We start from the raw sequence: 6,000 nt of genomic DNA on the forward strand, positions 1-6,000 counted from the left end.
CAAGACAGGCAGATCACGAGGTCAGGAGATCAAGACCATCCTGGGTAACACGGTGAAACCCCATCTCTACTAAAAATACAAACAATTAACCAGGTGTGGTGGCGAACGCCTGCAGTCCCAGCTACGCGGGAGGCTGAGGCAGGAGAATGGTGTGAACCCAGGAGGTGGACCTTGCCATGAGCAGAGATCGCACCACTGCACTCCAGCCTGGGCAACAGAGCGAGACTCCATCTCAAAAAAAACAAAAAAAAACAGTAACAAAAAAATGGTAGATTAATTGGATATCTATATGAAACAAAAAGTCTTGACTCATCTCACGCCACAAACAATTACAGATTGAAAAATAATTGTGAAAAGCAAAACAATAAAGACATTAGTTTATATAGGAGAATATTTTCATGACCTTAGGGTAAGCATATATTTCTTTAATGAGACACAAAAAGCACTAAATGTAAAGGAAAAAAATAAATTATGCTACATTAAAACTTCATCAAAAGACATCATTAAAAGTAAGAAGGTACCCAATAAGAGTGAAAGCTGTTGTTTTCTCCAACTTTTATTTTTGGTTTGAGGGTACATGTGAAGGCTTGTTACATAGGTAGACATGTGTCACAGGGGTTTGTTTTACATAGTATTTCCTCACCCAGGTATTAAGCTTCGTATCCAACAGTTATCTTTTCTGTTACTTGCCATCCTCCCACACCCCCACTCCAGTAGACCCTTGTGTCTTTTGTTTCCTTCTATGCGTTCATAAGTTCTCATCATTTGGTCCTACTTATAAGTGAGAACATGTAGTATTTGGTTTTCTGTTCCTGCATTAGTATGCTAAGGGTAATAGCCTCCAGCTTCATCCATGTTCCTGCAAAAGACATGATCTCCTTCTTTTTATGGCTGCATAGTATTCCATGGTATATATGTACCACATTTTCTTTATCCAGTCTGTCACTGATGAACATTTAGGTTGATTCCATGTCTTCGCTATTGTGGATAGTGCTGCAGTGAACATTCATATGCATGTGTCCTTATAGTAGAAAGATTTATATTTCTCTGGGTATATACCCAGTAATGGGATTGCTAGGTTGAATAGTAGTTCTGCTTTTAGGTCCTTGAAGAATCACCCCAGCTTCCTTACACCATACACAAAGAGCAGCTCAAGATGGATTAAAGATTTATATGTAAAACCCAAAACTGTGAAAGCTGTTTTAAAAGGGAATGTGGAGTGGAACAACCTTGGAAAATGTTTCTGGCAGTATCCACTAAAGCTAAGTATACACATGACTTTGACCAGCAAATTTAATTCATTGATATGTACTGAACAGTAATATGTATATGTGTTTACCAAGAGATGTGCTGGAATGTTTACAGAACTATTTGCTTGCTCTCGTCACTTCCCATCCTCTCTCCTCCTATACACATACCCACACACCCTACTTATTAATTTACTGCATCTCAATGTTACACTTTACCTATAAAGATGTGTATGCATTTCCTAAGAACAGGGATCTCCTCCTAAATAGCCAAAGTACAATGATCAGATTCAGGGAATTTAACATTAATACAATAATATGATCTAATAAGCAATTCATTTCAAATTTCTCCAATGACCATAATAATATCCTTTCAAGCATTATTTTTCGTGGTTCATGATCCAAAGATCCTGCATTGCATTCAATTGTTCTGCCTTTTTTTTTAACTCCTTTAACCTGGAAGAGTTCATTATTCATTGTTTCATGACAGTTGTATGTTTGAAAAATTTCAGGATTGTAGAATGTGCTTTGATGTGGATTTGTCTGAATTTTTCCTTATGCTTAAATTTTGGTTATGCATTTTTGATAGGAAAACCAAAGAAGTGTTGTGTCCTCTGCATCAAATCAGGGTGCACATAATATATGTTTATCCCTTTATTGGTGATATTAGCTTTGATTATTTGATTAGATAGTGTCTACCATGTTTCTCCCCTGCTATCAGTTTTCCTTGTGTAATAAGTAATATGTAGAGAGATGTGTATTTTTAAACTTTTTCATTCCCAACACATTAGTTGCCATGCCATTTACTACAAGGAAGAGCTTTCCTTTCTCCATCATTTATGAATATGTATTATCAGTGTGAACTAATGAATTCTCTTTTTTCTTTTTCTTTTTCTTTTTTTTTTGAGATGGAGTCTCGCTCTGTCACCCAGGCTGGAGTGCAGTGGCGTGATCTCGGCTCACTGCAAGCTCCGCCTCCGGGGTTCATGCCTTTCTCCTGCCTCAGCCTCCTCAGCAGCTGGGACTACAGCGCCCGCCACCACGCTCAGCTAATTTTTTTTTTTTGTATTTTTAGTAGAGACGGGGTTTCACCATGTTACCCAGGATGGTCTCGATCTCCTGACCTCATGATCTGCCTGCCTCAGCCTCCCAAAGTGCTGGGATTACTGGCGTGAGCCACCATGCCTGGCCGAATTCTCTTTTTTCTAATTCAAAAGGTTATATAATCAATTTCTATCCTAGACTTAACCAGTTGGAACCCCATCAGTCTTCTATGAGTTTTTCAATTTTCTTGAGCATTTGCTTACTCCTTGTTTAACAAAAATGTTTTAGATTTATCTGTACTTTCTGTAACCCAATCCTAGAATCAGCCATTTCTGAAAGGACCCGTATTTCCTTTGCAGGAGAATCTTATTTAGAAATCAGGGGCACTTGTGGCTACTAGGGTAGTATCACTTTAGGGCCTTTCAGGAGACATCTAAATATAGCATGAATTCACACCAGTATCATTCCTTGCCATCTCACATCACAGAGTTCTTGCTTGTCTTCCCTCATTCCATGTTTGTCTCTTCCCCCACAGTAAGGACATCACTATATTTACTTGTTTGCTTCATTTTATGATACCTTAGAATTTCAGAATTGCCAAACCCATGCCCTCCCTAACACCAAAATTAAGTAGAATTTGATATTTCTTTGTAGTTCTTTTATGTCTTTAGACTGAAAGTATTTATTCAAAAAGTATTGTATTCAAAAGTTGGGTACATATCTTTTTTCTTCTGGTGTGGTTATTTTAATAAGATAAAATAGAATTCAGTTTATTTGCTTTGTGTCCAGTTTTAGTTGTTCTCCTACTCTTATTTAATTTTACTTTATTGCATGCATAATATTTAAGTTCCCAAAAGTCAAAACCTCTAACCCTATAAAGAGGTATACTCTGAGTCTCGCTCTGTCGCCCAGGCTGGAGTGCAGTGGCACAATCTTGGCTCACTGCAAGCTCCACCTCCCAGGTTCACGCCGTTCTCCTGCCTCAGGCTCCCAAGCAACTAGGACTACAGGCGCCCTCCACCATGCCTGGCTAATTTTGTTTTTGTATTTTTAGTAGAGACGGGGTTTCACTGTGTTAGCCAGGATGGTCTCCATCTCCTGATCTCGTGATCCGCCTGCCTCAGCCTCCTAAAGTGCTGGGATTACAGGCGTGAGCCACCGCGCCTGGCCCTCTATTTCACTTCTTAAAAGATACTCCTTTTCTTTTATAGCTGCATCTATTGTGTGCATATGCCATACTTGATTTGACCATTTCCTACATGTTTTAGGTTGTTTATAGTATTTTAAGTTAAAAACAAGGCACAACACATTATGCATATGTATTTTCATATTGCTTGAGTTGTATCTTCCATGGAAATTTTAGGAGTGGGATTTATTGGTCAAAAAGTAAATGCAATGTAATTTTGTTAGGTACTGCGTGCCCCCCAAATCTGGGCACACAGTATTATTAGATAATCCTTATGGGAATGATAGCTGGTGGATGGATCACAAACCTCTAGGCTAAGAGGTTAGGTCATAGAGCACATTTTTAAATTAAGTAACAGAAATTGACTGTGTACTTCTTATACTAAAAATATAGGTACTGGGAATGAAATTAGAATATTCTAGGAATCCTGGGGGGCATCTACATTAAGGGACCACTTCAGTATGGACTCCATGGTCTCCTGCTCCTCTTATATACCCTGAACAGTAATGTAATAGAAAAGTTCCCATTGACATAAAATTCTAGTTTACACAGAATTGTTTCTATATCATGTGAGAAACAGCACTGGGTATTCTTACGTTTTATCAGTTAGTAGTGATTAGAAAAAGAAGGAAGTAGAGCTTGGGAAGGGAAAGGAAAAAGCAGAAGGCAAACCAAGAATAGATGCAGCCTCATCTTGCAACACTGTGGGAAGTAAAAAGCCCACGCTCAGAACTTCCCTCCTTGTGGTGTAAGTGGGCAGAGTGATGAGGTGAACTTACACAACTTTAAGTTATGAGATAGAAGGGGTAATAAAGTACAGCACAGAAACCCTCCGAACATCTGATTGAAAGTTTGGAAAAGGAAAATCCTGAAGATTGGGAAATTAGTTGTATATTGCCTGTTATTGGGAATTTAGAATTATCAGTGATAAAATACCTGATTTCATATATTATTTGGTAACTATAAAAATATGAGGACTTTCATTACCTCATTTGCCACCTGAGTTCTTTTATTTTTTGTTTTAATTTTTTGTCAAAATATCCTAAGTTTTTCCAACTATGGATATTCCTATCATGGAGTTTTTAGGATAATAATTTTGGTTGAGGAGATATTTTTGGATCCCAATTCAGGAAACATTAAGATGACAAATGGCCTTAAAAATAAATAAAATATTTATCAGAAGAATAATACACAATAAAGAAAAAAGTCTACAAACCACAAGCTAGTATCACAAGACACCTCTTACGATGATATCTATCTCACAAGGTGCTTGTGAAGATGTGCCTATCACACAGCAGGCGTTTTTATCTAAGGAAAGTAGCTTTCTGACTTTACAGCCAGGCCTTATACAGAAGAATGCCAATGTCTTAGAAGCTGTCTGAGAAGAGGCCTTTTACTCCATCCTTACACTCAAACAAATTGAACTTTGAATAATCTATGTTAGTGCCTGCATAAATATTATTATTCAGAACTGAATATGAGGAGACTCTTGAAACCTTCATCTATTAACACATATTCTACTGATACTGTAAGTAACCTAAGTTGCACACTATAATTTTATTGTGTTTCAAACAGAAGAAAGTGTATGTGGAATATAACCTATAAATACTATAAAAACAAGAACAGAAAATACAAGAAATCATCTTTTATTCTTGTGCTATTTGTCTTTAACATTTGGCATAGGTTTCACTTGTAATAGAAGTGTGCATCTTATATGAAATTCTACTTAGAAATATTGGTCATTTATGGCTTTATAAATATGGTATGGAAACAAAATACACATACTTTCTTAAAGAAGATATCAGAACCTTCAGTTTGAAAGAGACTCATTCATGAAAACAAATATAATTTTTATAGCAGTCTAATACCTGTTATTTTGAGGTATCATATTTAGACGTTAATTTTTACATTTAACACCAAAGTGCTATACTATCAATGCATTTTAGTAATTTCATTGAATCCAGTAAGAATTGCAATCTCACATTCCATTCCATTTGTTTTTAAGATCACATAGGCACATTAATGTCCAATGATTTTCTCCTTGCCATCATAATTGTGTATTTTTTACTTTGGCAGAACTAATATTGCAGTTTTATGACTTAAACATTTCATAAAGTTCTTTGTTACAGTATGAGGAAAATTAAACTGTCTCAAATCTGTTTTTAATTCACCAATGATTCTATGGGATTCTTCTAATACTGATCATTCCACTTCATAGATTTTCTGTATTTCTCCATTGTTGGAGAAATACATATCATTGCATTGATGTTAATGCAAGCAGCTTGATTCGATATATGCTGACATGTAATGAAACAATAAACTTCTCCAAGAAGTCCTACGAAGGCAAGTAAATCTGAATCTCTCACCTCTGCTCTACTTTTAGTGAGGGCGTGCCTTCCTTTGTTGGTGCTAAGACAGGAAGTGTCCGTTTTTATGTGATTTGCTCAAATCAAACAAGAGGAAGGTGAACTCTTACTGGAAACCTGTTAGAATCCAAGCCCACAGAGGAACTTCAACAATTTC

The sequence above is a fragment of the Hylobates moloch genome, unplaced genomic scaffold (assembly GCF_009828535.3).
Source record: "Hylobates moloch isolate HMO894 unplaced genomic scaffold, HMol_V3 SCAFFOLD_9, whole genome shotgun sequence".
NCBI lineage: Eukaryota > Metazoa > Chordata > Mammalia > Primates > Hylobatidae > Hylobates > Hylobates moloch.